General features: G+C 36.5%; 1 pseudogene; it reads right to left on the reverse strand.

Moving 5' to 3' along the window:
* Positions 1 to 1,955: 1,955 nt before the first annotated feature.
* LOC102748112 (BTB/POZ domain-containing adapter for CUL3-mediated RhoA degradation protein 3 pseudogene) overlaps positions 1,956 to 18,524 on the reverse strand; it is a 38,309-nt pseudogene continuing 21,740 nt past the window's right edge.

The raw sequence follows: 18,524 nt of genomic DNA on the forward strand, positions 1-18,524 counted from the left end.
ACCATCATGTATGCATTTGCATACACTGCTAAACCTAAAATTCTGCATTGTAGGTATAGCTCAAACAGAGAGGTTAATGACACCTCCAAATGTGTTATCAAGACATTTTCTGAAGTCTTAAAGATGGTATGTACTTCAGAGGTAAGGATGTTACAACGCTATTTCATTAAGCACTGAACTTTGCTATTTCCTTTCATACCTGATCTATGTACAAAGGTTTATATCAAAATACTCGGTTGGAGTTTCTGTACTGAAACAGAAAGAGGGTACCAAAGACAATCTGGGTCGTAGGGTCCTAGTGAGCACAATCAAATGACTCAGTATATCTGATAAAATTTACTAAACATGTTTGACTTGATTGTGAAAATTTTTCCATTTTTTAACTGTGAGATGCCATAAAGCTTCACTTTTTGCCAAATCATAAGATAGCCTTTGACTTAGATAGTTCTCAAGAAATATAAATATTGACTTAGTGATACTGTAAGAAAAATCAACTCCTATTAGAATATATTCTATAATAGAAGCATAAACCAGCTAACAGAAGTTTTCATCTGATTGTTATATAGATTATTTTAAATTTTTATTATAGGCTGGAGGTCTGGATAATAAATTTTAAAAATCTAACTATATTTTTATAGCCTATATAAGGCCAGGGTTTTAAAGCCATTTCAAAAATTTTATTTATACTTAGGAAAACATGGATTTGGTATAAAACTGTATCATTTTCCTTGATGAGCACATAAAACACATGTATTACCTTTTATATACATACGTATAGTCCCATAATGTTGTTTTAACCACCCATTAATTACAACTTCCAAACAAAACAATCAAGCTCTGTTCCTTCTAGGACAGATACAATCAGGAAGTAGGACACTGAACATGTCTGTCCCACTCAAGCACCTGGTAAAGCAGCCAGGCTCCAGCTTGGGCCACTTGTGCCCACAGTCACACAGAGCCCTTCTATATTTCTTAAAATGACAAACATAACCATCCACACTAGTGATGCAAAGGTATCTGTAAATCCTCTATAATCAGTAACTAATGGCAAAACTAATGGCAATGTATAAAAATGAGACAAACATGTTGGATGTACACGTAAGGGTAGACTTTAGAGGAGGGAGGCTGACACAAGATAGGCAAGGTTCCCTGGTATTGTGAAGAGTACCCCTGGTGGTGCACAAGGCTGTGCGTGGGGACAAGTTTAATTCAACAAAGGGACAAGCATCCACCAGCTTTGGTAAGTACAACTTAATGGAGAGAAAAAGCCAAAAGATAAGGATATGAGTCCTGTGATACATCAGCGAGGGTCCCCCAAATTAGCTGCATTTCCCAGAATGGACTGAGTTAACTGGGAAAGCAATCAGAAAGTGCATAAGTTATGAAAGGAGCCATTAGCAGAGCTGAACAGTCACTCAAAGCTTACACTTTGGTGACCCTAATGCCCTCATGAAATGAAACTCCTAACTGGACATGTGGGATTGCTGCAAAATTCAGATCACCAATTAATACAGGGCATAAATGACTTTCACCTTAAACAAAGCTATGCATCAAAAGCTATGCATCACGTCATTTTAGGAGTTCAGAGCTCTTTCGGTTACATGTCATCACCCAAATTCAAAAGCACACGGTGGAAGGACTTTTGCCAAAGCAATTAGGTATGCACAATCATAGAAGCAGAGGTTCCAAAAGTTAGTTTGTTGGGGCTTGATAATTTCAGACCTATTTTGGACTTTTTAACAGCCTCTCAGGAATGAATGGGTAGGTGCTGTGTAGACACCAACCAACAACTTCAGAATCCTTCTGGGAGTTACTGCACTTAACTCCAAAGGGAACTCCCCAAAAGAAGCCTGAATAGGTGGTAAACATCAGAAAAACATTGCAAACAAAAGGTCATTTATACAGCTTACACTCATTTGTACGTTTTCCTCTGAGAACTAAAATATCCTGGCTCTGAGTATTCTCACGTGGGAAAAGAGAACTTAGATGGACTTTTACATCAATAAGTGAACACAGTCGCTTGGGGAGAGACAGAACTAATTCACTGCATCAAAAAAAGAGCACCATCATATGCTGACTTATTTTTAAAAAGATGGTTTCTAGACTCAGTGAAAAATAGAAGGTGCCTGGGAGCTTGCCAGGAACACAGCAGAGAAGCTGGGCTGCAAGGAGGACAGCTCAGGTCTGCTTGCCAGTTCAGTGGTGGAGATTAGCCCAGTGGCCAGGTGCGTGATATAGATACAAGCCACTCCAGTCCTCATCCTCTTCCAGATGGTGGAGCCTCTGGCTGCCCTGTCTGTGGCCTCCACGAGGGCATAATTCCATCTCTGGCCATCCTAGAATTCATTCAGCAAAATATTCAGTCTCTATAAATTCAGGCTTCAGGGAATTCTACCTTGGTCTGTGTCTTCACAGTGGTGTAGATGATGGAATTACAACAAAATCAGCAATCTCCAAGCTCTCGTCCTAAAAAGATCAAGAGCAAAATTTGTCCCCAGTAGCCATCCTTTTATGAATAGGACCCTTCCATTAAAACTCAGGGACAGCTTGTCAAGCAGTTAAGTTTTTCAACAAATCCTTGTCAGATATGTTGGTATATTAAGTTTTGTTACTTCTGTTATACAGAAACTGCACAGCTGGCTTATTCAAAGTTGCTATGAGTTTTTGTTCTTCCTTGGAAAAGATGGTAGCAGGATCTCTGCAGCAAAGCTCATAAGTACCTTTGTTTTGTAGTCCTGCCTGGCATTCACCCATGAGCCCCTTAACCTTGGCCTCTGCCAAGAGCTCCCCCATCTCCTTCTGCCTTTGGGGAAATGAGACTGCTTTATCACAAAGACAGTTGAATATTTCACCTAAGTGATTCCTGGATTGTTTATTTATATCTTAGAACACATTGCTTATGTGTTGAAGTATAATCTATATCTAATACTGAACAGTATTATTGCAAATTGCATAAAAACATACCATCAGTGAATTCATTAGTATTACATACTTAGGCTACTGGTGTTTTAAATGCTTTGCATTGTATAAAAATCTCCCATCATCTGTTTGAAAATATTTTAATCAAATTAGAAAAAAAATTGATTGGTGTTTTTGTATGAATGGGGGACAAGTTTTTGTTTTTTCACTATTTTGAATAGTGAAATATGCAATGTGTTCTCAGAAGTAAATTAGATTTGGATAATGAAGGAAACCTCTTGTTTAAACCATTTTCTGTAAAGAACTTTATTAATCTTTTTCCTTTTTATCTGACAGGCCACAATTAGATTGTCTATTGTTTATTTTATGATTAGTCCCAAATGCATTTGCTTTGATTAATTACAAAAAGGCATATTTAACTGGACCATTAAAATAAGACTAAGTGATTTACAGATAAGGATAATTTCAGCAATTAAGCCCAGGATTATCTCTGAGGTTCCTGGTAGCCAAAGTAACAAGGGAAACTTGTATGTGTTAGCTAAGTTTTATGGTCCAGTGACCTGAAGAGTACCAGCACTGGGCTGGAACAAATTTCTTTCCTAGAATAGTGTATTATACTCATTCATAATAAATTAAATTAACACAAAATGTTTTGAAATGTCCACATGTTTACAGCTATGAATTATCATTAGATTCTATTAAAAAGAGCTACCCTCAATTCCACTATACCCCTGCTGTTAAAAAAAGATGGTCATTCAATGAGAAGAATATCACTGTTGTTTAGTTTTCCAAGAAAACGCTATGGAATGCAGAATCAGCTTATAGTTTAAAGGTGATTAATTTCAGCAAAGCAGGTTTCTTCAAAACACGTAACAGAAATAATGGTTTACGGGGCTTTTTCTCTGTTTGCTTGTGCTTCTCCCGGTAATGAGGACAGAGTCAGCAAGGCAGGAGACTATTTTTGTTTTCACCATTTTGATATGGCAATATCTCAATCAAGACAAGTTATCATTTACATTGTTTCATCGTTAATATGTTTATACCAATGAATCCACAATATATAGTAAAGATGCAAGACTATTTTCTGAAGCTAAAAAAAGCAACATGTTTATGATTTTGAAAGTGTCATAAGCACTATTAGAATGAGCACCAGCAGCCTCCAACTCCTCAGTCACATGGATGTAACTGAAGCACGATAAAAACCGTGTCGGGGAAGGCCAGTCTGAATTACTAAATAGAGTCAGCAAATAGTGTTTCTTGAGAAACAGAGTTTGACTCCATTTAACAGTATACAGTAGGTCAAAGTGGGCTGCAAAACAAAGAGCTGTCTAGTGCGGTCCTCTAGGGAAGTAGATTTAATGACCTAAATAATAACAAGCAGTAATTAGCATAGTAGCTATTTGTGGATAAATACATGCTTTTGAAGTGCTTAAGGGTACTAGAGCTGCCTGTTCACTTAACTAGTTTAACGATATCCTCCCCAAGTCTTGTTTATACCACTAATTTACACTCTGTAGGTAACAAGGAAGAATTTTATAGATAAAGATAAGGCTCTCAGGCCACATAGTTCACACAGTGGATCCTCAATCCATGGATTACCATAACGGAAATAGCAAAAAAAATTTTTTAAAGAACAAAAAATAAGGATGAATCATTCTGGCTCTAAAGTAGAACATGTTTGTTCCCTGCAGATAGATCCCTTGGAGCCTATTGAGCTTTGTGGAAAAGGAAATTATAAATAGTATTGTCCATGACACACCCAGCAGGGCATTACTGACTACATTTAATTTATATGGGCATGAAAGCACCTGAGATGGTGTGGGAGGGGCACTTTCGTATTTTTCCTACTGCACTGAACGACCTTTACAGCAGGCCTCAGAAAGCTGGCAGAGTAGAAAGCCAAGGTTTGCTGTACAATCATGTTTTCTGGCCACAACACAATGTGAAAAGATACCCAAAGAGATATTGCCAAGTGTGTCCTACATGATCAAACTCTTCATATTTAAGCTGACTCCCAAAAGAGAGAGATGTCTCAACCCAATAAGTAGCCAGGTGCCCACAAATCCTGAGATCCTAGACGTTCTGACCGAGTTGATTTACTTCTGTGATCACTTGATGGAGAATGTGTTGATTCACATGAATGGCCTGCTGATGGGCCTGGAGGAAGGGAGAGTATCAGGGTGAAGAGGGCCTGATATGTTTGCTCTTTGACCAGTGTCGCTCAATCCGAATGTGCAGCACAATTAGCATCTGATTATGGTGTTCGCTTGCTTCTCTTTTTGTACTGCATAACTTGGTGCTTTATTAGACCATCTCATGTTCTTTACCTGCTTCATGTAGCCCTCGTTTATTTGGAAGTCACTTCTCAGAAAAACTGTGAAAGAGAAAACTAACAGAAACAAGTATCTATAGAACACCCAAGTCCTCATAGCTGCACATTCTAACTTTACACATAAATCTATCAAGTCTGCTTTGTCTAATCGATAACACATCAGAAGCAGCCAAATTTTAGAACCTAGAATGTTTTATATAAGGCTAGTGGGAAAGGGCATATAGAGAGTAGCAAAGAATAAGGTGGTGCCAGGTTGGCTCAGTCGGTAGAATATAGGATTCTTGATCTCGGGGGTCATGAGTTCGAGCCCCATGTTGGGTGTAGAGATTACTTTAAAAAAATAAAATAATAAATAAATAAAGAGAGTAGCAAAGAATAACAGCTGACAGTGTAGAAAGAGACAAATAAGGTATAAAACTCAGGTAGAACGACTTCAAAGGCAAAACATTTTTCTCAGTTCACATTTTCAAGAAACCAATTCCAAAGTAAGGATTCAAGTGCAAATAACTTATTAAGAAGTTTTTTGAGGGGAGGAGAATGAGCAAGGGCATGAATAAGTAAAACAAAAAGTGTAAGAAACCAAGCAAAGGTGCAATTTCAGGTAAAATGTCAGCTTTAGCCTTACCCCTCAAGAAGCTAAGCAGAATATATTACCCCTCAGAGTTTGTCCTATCTAAAGTTCAGTAACCTCTGCTTTTGTGTTCCTTCGTTGGTTATTTATTGGTGTAAGGCCATAGGGGGTGAGTTGTGGAAGGAGGAAGTATCCTGTGTTCCAGGAGTCCAAAGGGAAAACAATTCAAATATGCAAACTATTCACAGCATAGCACACAGAAGCAGGAGGATGGGACCACAGCACCAATAAAAGGGATCTAAGGGACTCTGGTTAGACCATCAACTACATCCATCTCTGCATGCCTGAAACATTTATTGTCCCTACCAATCTTTTAGGTCAAGAAGTTATCAGTTATCACACAGAGGTCTATGTGCAATAAAGTCATTTAGGTTCATACCGAGGAGCCTGAGTTAATTTCAGTGCTCATCCCTACTTTGAGGGTCAAAATAACAGTGGGTACAGTAGAAAGACCATAGGATTTAGGAATTATAGGTTCTAGTCCTATCTCTGCTGCCATTGGATACCTATATTATCTTGGTGTGTGTCCTCAGTTTACCTTGCTGATATGAATGGCTTCTTTATATCCCAATTCAATCAACCCCATACATCTCCCTCTAAAATCCCACAATGAAGTGTCAAAAATAAGACAGTATCTAAAAGACCCAGAATCTGGCAAACAAGAAATACTAAATAAATGTTAGCTAAAAACAAAATCTTGAATGGATTTAGCCAAAATTACATTTGGCTGTTAATGACAAGGACCCCGAAGGGGTAGAGTCACTTACCAAGAGCCTAATGTACTTTCAGGCACAATATAATATGTTTTCATTACATTTCTGAGATTATCCATAAATATATCAAGTTGTAAGCTTATAATATAGTCATTTTTTTCTAATAGTTTAACCATGTATACATTAAAGTGAGTGATTATTCTTTCAATTGCCTGTATATTTAAAATGTGTCCGTACTTAGAGGTTATAATTTTATAGAGAAGAGTAAATAAATCCAGTAAAAGCAAACTTATAAATATTTTAGGTTTAGTTTATTTATTTATTTATGTTGGGATTCTAGGGAGTTGTATGGCAAAAATAAATAAAGTCTTCCTTTTCTAATGTATTTGTCTGTATTTTCAGAAAGATCCATATTTAGATTTTTGAAGGCAATCCTGTATCTGCACACAGACTGCTGAAATGACAATTTTAAAACAACAAACTCTAATCCCTGATGACTGTACATCTGTGTCACAAAACAATCACATAATCTGGCATGATTAAAAGGTTTGCTGATCAGAGTTCCACAGCTGAGAGCCAAATATGGCAAAGTATGATCTAGTCTTCTGCTTCATAAATGCAAATAAAGACAAGCACATACACCAGAGAAACTAGTTATTCTTACACAATTGAGGTCCAGCACGATTTCACATGAAGAAATTATCCAGTAGCCAACAATTCCCTTGAAAACAAAGCTAGACACGGGAGTTTTCTGACTCACACTATTAAGTCAAAGTTTCCAATTTTATAAATATGTGATTAAAATGAAAATACAGGATACCAAAAAACAAGACGGGATACCATGTTTTGCGTAACCTGTAAAAAGATTTTAAACACTGCACTACAGGCAGCTCACAATGAAAGTCTAATGCAATTAGAGAAAACGATGACTGGTATTTTAAGTAACATTCAGTAATAATATAAAGGCATTTGCAAGCTGGTGGATATTCTGCAAAAAGAATTAAATGTCTTTGTCTTTGTTTTGTCTCTATAGTATCTAAACTCGTTAGTTGCAGTTGGCAGTTGGCACTCAATCAGTATTTTTAGTTGAATGAATAAAAGTTGTCTGAATGGATAAATACATAAATGTGAAATAATTGTCAAAAATATCTAAGAATCATAGTCACTTCTGCATTGATGTCTACAAAATACTAGAAGTTACAACCGCATTAATATAAATAACCCACTGGACCAAGGAGGAAATATACTCTAGCATGTCAATTATTTCTTAAGGATACAATTCATAATGCCACACGTGAAGTGCCTGATGATAAATTTTGCATTCTTTTCCACAGCTGTCTTCTTCGGGAAAAATAAAAAAGCAAAACTCACGAAGGATGGAATTCTGGTATCACAAGATTGGCTTCACTAACCCAGATATTTCCTTACTTGCGGCAGATATGCCGGTAATTTTGAGCCAGACTCAGATAAGACAGGACAATGTTATTTGAATTTGTTCTTTGGCAGAGTTTCTGGTGTTTTTGATGTGCCCTAGCAATGTTCCCAACAGCAAAGCTGAAAAGTCCTGCTCTATATAATTTTATTGAAATACTGAGTGTAACAGAGACTGTTTGTTTAGAATCACCCACACCTAGCAAGGCTTTGGGTTTGAATTCTTTCTTCTATTTTCTTCACTTGCCATTTTATGATTTTTTTAAAAAGATTTTATTTATTTATTTGAGAGACAGAGCGCTCAAGTGGGGGGGGAGGGGCAGAGGGAGAGGGAGACGCAGACTCCCTGTTGAGCACAGAGCCCAAGGCGGGGCTCCATCCCAGGACCCTGAGATCATGACCTGAGCTGAAGGCAGATGCTTAAATGACTGAGCCACCCAGGCACACCCTTCCCTTTTACTCTTTTTAATCTTTTTTTTTTCCCCCTTGAATTTCATCTCTTTGAGTCTTCACCCTCAACACTTTCATTTCTGAATATTAAACCATGGAAGTTCTGTATGGCCTCTTCCAATATGACTTTCTATATGCAACTAACTAAATTCCAAGTGGCAGAATAGCCTGTTTAACAAAGTGATATTCAAACTCATTCTGGTCACTACAAAGCTCAATCATTCAAAACGTATGGCCAAGCATTATAGTATTAGGCAAGAGTAAGAAACCAAATACCAAAAAGGAGGGCATCAAAGATATAAAATGGCTACATAATCTTCAAATACAAAAGTACCCTCTAGGGGTGCCTGGGTGGCTCAGTAGGTTAAGCGTCTGCCTTCTGGTGAGGTGGTAGGGGTCCTGGGATTGAGCCCTGAGTGGGCTCCCTGCTCTGTGGGGAGCCTGCTTCTCCCTCTGCCCCTCTCCTTGCTTGTGTTCTCTCTTTCTCTCTCTCAAATAAATAAATACCCTGTAAAGTAACTGCATTCTAACAACCGTGTTTCTTGTGAGTTAGGGAAACCTAATCTTTGTTCTTTATAGGTGCTCCAGTTCAATTTAGATTATCTTTCAGGGAGATGAATCTCCTGAAGAAGGTCAAAATGACATTTTATTTTAAATTAAGATTAGAAACAATGACATTTTACATTCCTAATCATGTGTTTTTCAATAGTTAATTATAAAGGACACCATGGTTTTAACATTTAGCTTATTTTCAAAAGATTAAAAAGGGTAAGAAGCATTTTTATTTAACAATGGTAGCACTTAGAAGCAAACAATTTCTTCTGAAATCCAGTATCAGTGACTATTGTACTTTTGCTACAAAGTTAATCTGGAGTGAGCATCCATAGAGAAATATTTCTTTGAAACAAGCATCTCTAAAATGTTTGAATGCATCTAGCTTGTATACTATATACAGTATGTATATATATATATATATCTGTCATATTTACAATTTTAATGAACCAATGGGTGTATGTATATACAAAGAATCCTAATATGCACAACTGAGAGGAAAAGTATCACTTGTTGTAAGTAATATTAAGTATCACTTAGGCATTTTAGATGTGCCAGACGCTGTGCTACGTACTTTTTAAAACATGTAGGTAATCACTCTTTTTGTCCCCATTTTATATATGAGGGGACTGAGATACAAATACACTAAATAAATCATGGAATTAAGCACCCAAAGTGAGGAATGTCTGAATCCAAAGCCATGTTCTTGGCCACTAAGCTTGCACCTACACAATATGATAGCTACCTGCCACACGTGTCAGTTAAGATGTTGAAACGTAGCTTCTTTAAATTGAGATGAGCTGTAAGTACAAAATGCATACTGGATTTCAAGAATTAGTATGAAAAAATCTAGTAAATAATTTTTATACTGATTACCTATTGAAATGATAGTATTTTGGCTATACTGGTTTAAATAAAATATAGTATTAAATTTGCTTTCACCTGCTTTTTTTTTATTCTTTCCGGTGGGGTTATTAGAAATTTTAAATTACATACGGGGTTCTTATCTGTGGCTTCACTATATTTCTGTTGGAACATGCTGCATTAAACTACATAGGCTCCATTTTTCTTTGACAACTTAGGGAGGGACTCAGAACTGTTAACCCCCTGCTTAGTGGATCTTTGCCTCTTACTCTTTTTTTATCTCTTTCATGGCAGAATTTACTTCCTGCCTTTTAATGTAGTTATTTATATTATGTTGTATATCTACTCCTAAAATATAAAGTCCTGGAAGTCAAGGCTCTGAGTTTTTGTCTTGCGATACCAAGCAACAAAGGAAGAGAGCTTTTGGGTGAATAACAATCTCTGAGGCTTGGTAGCCAGGCCAGCCTCTCCCTCCCTACAGGCTGTCCTTTCATCACCTGGAATGGAGCCTGGAACACCCTCCTAAGGAGCACTCAGGGGTGGACAAACTACAGGTTATGGCCAAATCCAACCCACTACCTCTTTTTGTAAATAAAGTTTTATTGGTACACAGTCACATCCATTCATGTATGTATTGTTGAGTAGTTGCTCCAGAGACCTATAGCCCTCAAATTTGCTACCTGGACTTTTATAGAAAACATTTGCCAATCCTGACGTAGCTGAGGCCACCATTTAGAGCTCATTCCTTCCTTCTGCTTCTTACGTCTCAGGGAACAATTACACTAGGGTGACATTATAATCTGATGAAATAACCAATCTTTTAAAGCTATTAACAGCACCAATTTGTTTCACATTGCATTTCAAGGATGCTTATATTTTAATAATCACTTCTAGATTAAGAATCCAGGAATCATTCTAAGGTTTTGTGGTTATTCTCTACTAAGATACTAGGGATGAGAAAAAACTTTGATATGTCTTCTACGTTGACACCAGCTAAGGCTTTGGGATTTCAGGATTTTGAGTTTTATAATGGACATGTGCAAAGCAGTAGCTATAACGACAGAACAGTCACTGTGGAGAAAATGAAGGATGCTTACTTTCTGGGGAGTGAGCTCTTTAAAGCTGCTTTGCTATAGAAGAAAGGGTGAAGAAATCAATACCGATATCATACCATTATTAATGTGGTCTGTCAATACAAGGCTATTTCTCATCTTTTATTTTATCCTGCACCAGTGGATCATTTGAAAGTCATTGATAGTGAGGGAAATTCTCATTTTATTAAAGGTCATTTGTTTGTCGTGAAATAATCAATTGACCTCAATTTTCCTAGATGTGGAAGATCAGGTAAAATTAAAGTTATTCTTTTTTTTTTTTTAAAGATTTATTTATTTATTTGAGAGAGCGAGAATGAGAGAGAGTACATGAGAGGGGGTTGGGTCAGAGGGAGAAGCAGGCTCCTCGCTGAGCAGGGAGCCCGATGCGGGACTCGATCCCGGGACTCCAGGATCATGACCTGAGCTGAAGGCAGTCACTTAACCAACTGAGCCATCCAGGCGCCCTAAATTAAAGTTATTCTTAAACAAGGCATACTTTGCACCCAAGCTAGCATGAAAGGACAAAGAAAAATTTACTCTTTACCGATGCTTTGGCAACTAACTCTCATCAACGTTTCAAATATCCTCTTCACAGCAAACACCCCTGTGACAGTACTGTGCATACACTTACATAAAATTGAGTCATAAAATAAGTAAACAGGATAGGAGCATTATAGAAATCTTCAATGATTTTTATCAAATTGTGCAACAAACCATTTTGTTCTGAGAAGGGTTTTTACAAAAGAATAATATACGAATTGGGACATTTCACATAAATGTATTTACACTCTATTATTAGGAGCTTCTTATTTGCTCCAATGGAGAACTGGAACACATTTAGGGGAAATCAATTTTAAAAATCCAGTAAAGGTTTTGGAATATTCAAAGGAAATGTTAAGTGAAACCCTCCATCCTGGTAAATAAAACAGAGATTTATTTATTTTGAGATTCTAAGGAACTATGTTATCAAATAATGGTTCTCAAAGTTGGATAAGCACAAAATGACCCATTTGTGTGCAAAAAGGAAAACACTGATGTTCTATTTGAAAAATAAGAAAATTATTAAGCTTTACTAATCTTGAAACACTGATTGATAGTGACACCTTCATTCAGTCCTGCACTGTTCCTTACCAGACAAGTCATCATGAAGGAAAAGTGAGGGCTGTATAATGTGGAGGGATCAACAGTTGCACCTTCACTCATGCATTCGCTTTCTCCTATTGCAATACACTGGCGTTTATATGTATTGTGTAAATATATTTGTTTTCTTAGTCTGAGTATCTACAGGGTCCACAGTGCATTCTTAGTTGCAAATGATTAAAATAGAATGAAACTACCTTGAGTAAACGGGTAGACTTCATTTGCTCATTAGCCAGGAAGTTTAAGGCTAGAACTGGCTTGAGTCTAATGTATGCTGGGAGAGTCTCACTCTCTATGTTCTCCCATACTGTAGACAAACTTTCTCTGCAGGACCAGAAAGATGCTCACTGGCTAATCAGCCCTGTACCTGACAGCTACCAATTCTAAAGAAAAAGAGACCAAAAGGTTCCCACCTTCCACTATCAAATCTAATGGAAGGAACCTTAATAACCCTAATTTGGTCAAAACACTGGTGCTGTCTATGAATTTCAGAATATATAAAAATAGGGGCGCCTGGGTGGCTCAGTTGGTTGAGCGACTGCTTTCGGCTCGGGTCATGATCCTGGAGTCCCTGGATCGAGCCCCGCATTGGGCTCCCTGCTCCGCGGGAGGCCTGCTTCTCCCTCTCCCACTCCCCCTGCTTGTGTTCCCTCTCTCGCTGTCTCTCTCTGTTGAAAAATAAATAAAATCTAAAAAAAAAAAAAAAGAATATATAAAAATAAAGCATCTCAGGGGTGCCTGAGTGGGTGGCTCAGTTGTTAAGCGTCTGCCTTCGGCTCAAGTCATGATCCCAAGGTCCTGGGATGAGCTCCAGTCAGCTCTCTGCTCAGCGGGAAGTCTGCTTCTCCCTCTCCTCCCTGCTTGTGCTCTTTCTCTGGCTATCTCTGTCTCTCTCTCTCAAATAAATAAAATCTTAAAAATAAAACAAAAAAAAGACAAAAAACATCTCAGTAGCATTGCAGGAGGTATGTCAAAAATTGTGTTGTAAAAAAATTCCAAATGAAGACGTTTTGCATATATTTATCCAGTAAGTAATCTAAGCTGTAAACACACACAAAATTAGGAATTTGGGCATTGAGATTTACATATGCAAACTACTGAAGTAATATTGTTCTAATTACACTTTTTAATAGCATTCTGTAGAAAGATAGGAAAAACTAGTACCAGCTTTCAGATATTCTCATGAGTTCTATGAATTGATTGGGGATATTCTAACATGGGCACTGTTTCATGAAATTATTTTTTAAGATAATTTATATAGAACACACTAACATGGATTTTATATAACGTCTGTCCTAATTATGAATCTACAATTAAAATTATTTTTCCTTTCTGGAATAAACAGAAAAAAAAATGAAGAGTTGGAACTTAAAATATATTTTAGAAAATCTCTATAGTCCCTTCCAATTCTTAACATTCCATGAGAAGATTGTTCCATAATTTTTTCCCCTTCTTTGCCTCCCATAATTCTGGTGAGGCTTTAAAGATTTAGTGTTTCAGACTAGTTGCATTTCCAAGTTCATTCTTCTAATGTAGAGTAATGAAATGCTTCCCAGGCTAAAATTTTCAACAAATCACTTTCTCTCTTTCCAAAACTGATTTTTAAAATATTTCATTAGAAAATCCCCTGGAGGGCCTTCACTGCATGCATTTACACAGGTATTATGTGAGTAAACAGCAGAAGATTCTACTTTTTGTAATATATGAATTAAGAGCTAGGTTTGTTGAGGTTTAATAGCCTCTTTTGGTCCATGTGAATGTCCAATACTTCGCTAATCTGCTTCTGAGATATGAAAAATGTTAAGCCAGTAAATCCTAAGAGTTATCATTGCAAGCAAAAAAAAAAAATGTGTTTCTTTTATTTTTTATTTTTTTATTTTCTTGCTTTTTCTTGTATCTATATAAGGTGATGATGGATGTTAACTAAACTCATAGAGGTAATCATTTCCCAACACACGGAAGTCAAACACATTATGCTTTACCCCTTAAACATATAAATGATGTATATCAATTAAATCTTAATAAAATTGGAGAAAAAAAGATCTAGTACTATTGTGGGGGGGCAGGCTTTTTTCAAAATGAAACAACTATCAAGTTTGTTCAACTTTCTCTAAGCTAAAATAAACTATCATTTTAACTAGAGAGAAGCACCTCTCACAGACAGCTTTTCTTCCAAACCACAGATGCAGTCAAGATTTCATTTAAATCCTTTCTTGCGTTAAAAAATGGAAGAAATTATAATAACTTAGGTGGTTAATAGGCATATTCAGTTTATAAAGCATTGCTATTTAGCTCACATGCACATTCATTTCTTTTAAAAAATGGGGATGTTGTATTTTTTTTTTCTCAGCATTTTCTTTTTTGGGTGAATTTTGGTAAGGCATTTGGGCAGAGATATGTTCTTAAAATAGTTACATTTAGCTATGAGGTTATTTTAAAATTCAATACAATCACATATGTTTATAAACTCAAAACATTATTTTTTTAAAATTTTATGAAATGTAAAACATATAAAATACCCATGCAAAGACAATATTTCAAAATCCAGATGGATTAAAGAGCTATTTTTTTACAAAATTATAAAAATATTAAATGGAAGTAAAAGAGAATGTTTATTTTAGAATCTCTGGTTGGGAATGTTCTTTTTAGAAAGAATGCAAAAACACAGAATCATTAAAGACTGACATATTGATAATAATGTGGTGGGGGAAAATATACCTCAAACACTATTCCAAGATATGCAATAACTGGAGAAAATTTTAAGCTCAACAAACAAGTAAATTAATATATAAAGAGTTCATATGAGTCAATAAAAAAAAATCCTTAAGACTTCCCATTTGAAAAAAAAGTGTAAACGTAGGCAATTCATGAAAGCAGAAGTTCAAATGACCAATAAACATTTGAGAAGTTATTGCATCTTCTTTTAAGTTAGGAAAATTCTAACAAAAACAATGCAGTGCCATTTTCACATTAGATTGAAATGATAAGACAGATGGTACATAGTGCTGGAGAGGGTATTAGATAACGAACAGTCTCATACACTGATTATGTGAGTTTAACTTGGGACAGGCTTTGGAGAGCAATACAATCTGTCAAAATATCAGATGTACATGCTTTCAACCAATTAGTTTTTCTTGTGGAGATTTATCTTAAAAAATACTTGCACACATGTGACATAGTTTAAATTAGGGAAAGAAAACCTGAGAAAATTCTATAAGTCATTCAGTATGGGAGTAACTAGATAAAAGTACGGCATGTCCACCCTGGAGAATATGCAGCACCTTTTAAACGATTAATATATGTCTATCTGACTTGACATGGAAAGATGTATTTTGATATATTATTACATGAAAATAGCAACATGTAGAACAATATATTATAAAATAATTATCTTTAATTTTTTTAAGATCTTTTTATTTATTTGAGAGAGCACGGGTGCACACAAGTTGGGTGAGGGACACACAGAGAGGGAGAAGGAGAGAATCTCAAGCAACCTCCCTGCTGAGCACAGGGCCCCATGCAGGGCTTGACCTCAGGACCCTGAGACCTGAGATCATGACCTGAGCTGAAATCAAGAGTGGGTCATTTAACCGACTGAGCTACCCAGGCTCCCCTAAAATAATTATCTTTATTAAATTAATCAAAAAAACCCAACCACTCTTATAACTATTCTAGATTGTTATTTTTTAAATGTCTGGAAGGAAGTGCAGTAATGTCTTAATAGTAACTGTGCCTAAGGAGGGAAAGAGTCAAGTAGAGAAGAAACTTTCATTTAAGTTACAAGATTTTGCAATAGTTTGAAATTTTTTTTTTTACTTTAAAAAAAATTATTTTATTTTTTTAAAGATTTTATTTATTTATTTGAGAGAGAGAGAGAGAGCATGCATGAGCAGGGGGTGGGGCAGAGGGAGAGGGAGAAGCAGGCTCCCAGCTGAGCAGAGGGCTTGATCCTAGGATCCTGAGATCATGACCTGAGCTGAAGGCAGACGCTTAACCAACTGAGCCACCCAGGCATCCTGCAATAGTTTGAATTTTAAACAAGTATGTTTTATTTTTGAAATAAAAGACAGTATTTATAAAGTTTTTAAAATAATAGTAAAATTCACTGCTAGTTATAGTCACATATGCTTTTAAAATATAAACAGACAAGAATAAATGAAGCCATAAATAAAGGCAAGAATATTGCTTTATCAGGTGAACATTCTCAATGCAAAACTAGTCCTCTTTGTTCTGAAATAGTAAAGGCAATTTATTTCATTTTTCCAATTATCATAGCCACATACAAAATTGCAGGAAATAGGTAGAGAGTGATAAAGCTGTTTGTATGAACTCTAAAATGGGTAAGTCAATTAATCATTTCCCCAAATCTTGAACAATTTTTAACCTTTTCATAGATGGCAGACCTCCAACATTATTTTCAGCCTTTCCATTCTAAGACTGTAAAATAATATTAAGATAAACATAGATAGGCCCCATTACACATCAAAAGTCAGACACTGAGTAAATGTTTGAGAGAAAGATATTCTCACAAAACTACTTTAGGCATCTGTTATGATGCCTACTGCAGATCGCACATAACACGAGTAAATTCTTACATTGTAAGGTGTGATTAAGGGTTCTTTGAGAAAAGACTCTATTCCTCCTCCTCCCAAAATCACCAGATGAAGGTCAAAATAGCTTTAAAAAGGACAAAACTGTTTATTTTAAATTAGAGCTATACACAAATATGGTAGAGGGAACATTAAATTTCCACTAAAACACAATCTGTTGAAATATCTACATCTATTTCTGTATTCACATCAGTATCTATCTATATCATATGCCTATCTAGATAAATATCATGTATTATATAATATTTTACATCTATCTATCTAATTAGTTTTCTATTGCTGTTGTAACAGAGTACCACAGATTTAGTGGCTTAAACATCACAAACTTATTACAAAGTTCGGCCGGTTGGAAGTCTTTATCTCACAGGGATAAAATTAAAGTGTTAACAGGGCTATGTTCCTTTCTGATAGCTCTAGAGAAGAATCTGTTTCCTTGCCTTTTGAGTTTCTAGAGGTCACCTACATTCCTTAGCTTGTGGATCTCTTCCTCTTTCTTCAAAGCCAGCCATATCCCAATTCTGTGCTCCTTCTTCAGTCCTCACACTTATCTCTGACTGCAAGCGTGGAAAGCCTTAGCCCATCTGTGGTGGAATGGGAGGGTACTGGATGGATGACGGGTGGGAAAATAGGGAGGAACCAGCCTACACAAGGCAGGAAGGCAGGGAAACTTAGTAGAAAGATCCACTTTACCAAACGCACACAGTACTGCCTAAAACAGGTTTGTCAGTCAGAATGGCATATAAAAGACTATTTCAAGGAGGGCAATTATTTTTTTAAAATCAGGATCTGCACACGTGTTTGGTGAAGGGCCAGATCATCTCTGTTGGAACTGCTTAGTGCTGCCAGTTAAGCCTGCACGAAACCATAGACAAGAAGTGAATGGGTGGGTATAGTGGAGCTCTGATGGACGCACTGGACACTAACGTTACTCAAATTTGGATGCCATATCATTTTTACATGTCAAAATTTTTATCTTTTAAATTTATTTTTCACTTTTTATAAATATAAAAAATTACTCTGAGCTCATGGGCCATTAAGAAAGAGCCAGTGGGCCAGATTTGGCTTTAGTTTGCTGATGCCTGGACCAGGTCACTTATAATGAATGGAAATGCTTCTCTTAGGCATTATTTCAGATTTCTATGGTATGGTCAAAAAGACTGCATGGATATCTTGAGCCTGTATGTCTTGATAGCTATTCCATTCTTTAACAAGTTGTATCAGAAGCTATTTGTCTTTTGGATGGATATAAGTACAAGGATATCAATAATGAAATCAGTTTTTATTTTTAAAAGATTTTATTTATTTATTTGACTGACAGAGCACAAGTAGGAGGAGAGGCAGACAGAGTGAGAGGGATAAGCAGGCTCCCCGCCAAGCAGGGAGCCCGACACGGTATTCGATCCCCTGACTCCAGGATCATGACCTGAGCCAAAGTAGACACGTAACTGACTGAGCTACCCAGGCGCCCCATGAAATCAGTTTTTAATCACAGATTATAGAAATTAAAGCCAATATTTATGTTTTCTTAGCAGAATAAATATATCCTGATTATGGCAGTCTAAATCAAGAACTCTTTATTTATTTATTTATTTTTTATTCTTATGTTAATCCCCATACATTACATCATTAGTTTTAGATGAAGTGTTCCATGATTCATTGTTTGTGCATAACACCCAGTGCTCCATGCAGAATGTGCCCTCCTTAATACCCACCACCAGGCTAACCCATCCTCCCACCCCCCTCCCCTCTAGAACCCTGTTTGTTTTTCAGAGTCCATCGTCTCTCATG

This window comes from Leptonychotes weddellii, chromosome 14 (genome assembly GCF_054177405.1).
Source record: "Leptonychotes weddellii isolate Sample4059 chromosome 14, ASM5417740v2, whole genome shotgun sequence".
NCBI classification, from domain to species: domain Eukaryota; kingdom Metazoa; phylum Chordata; class Mammalia; order Carnivora; family Phocidae; genus Leptonychotes; species Leptonychotes weddellii.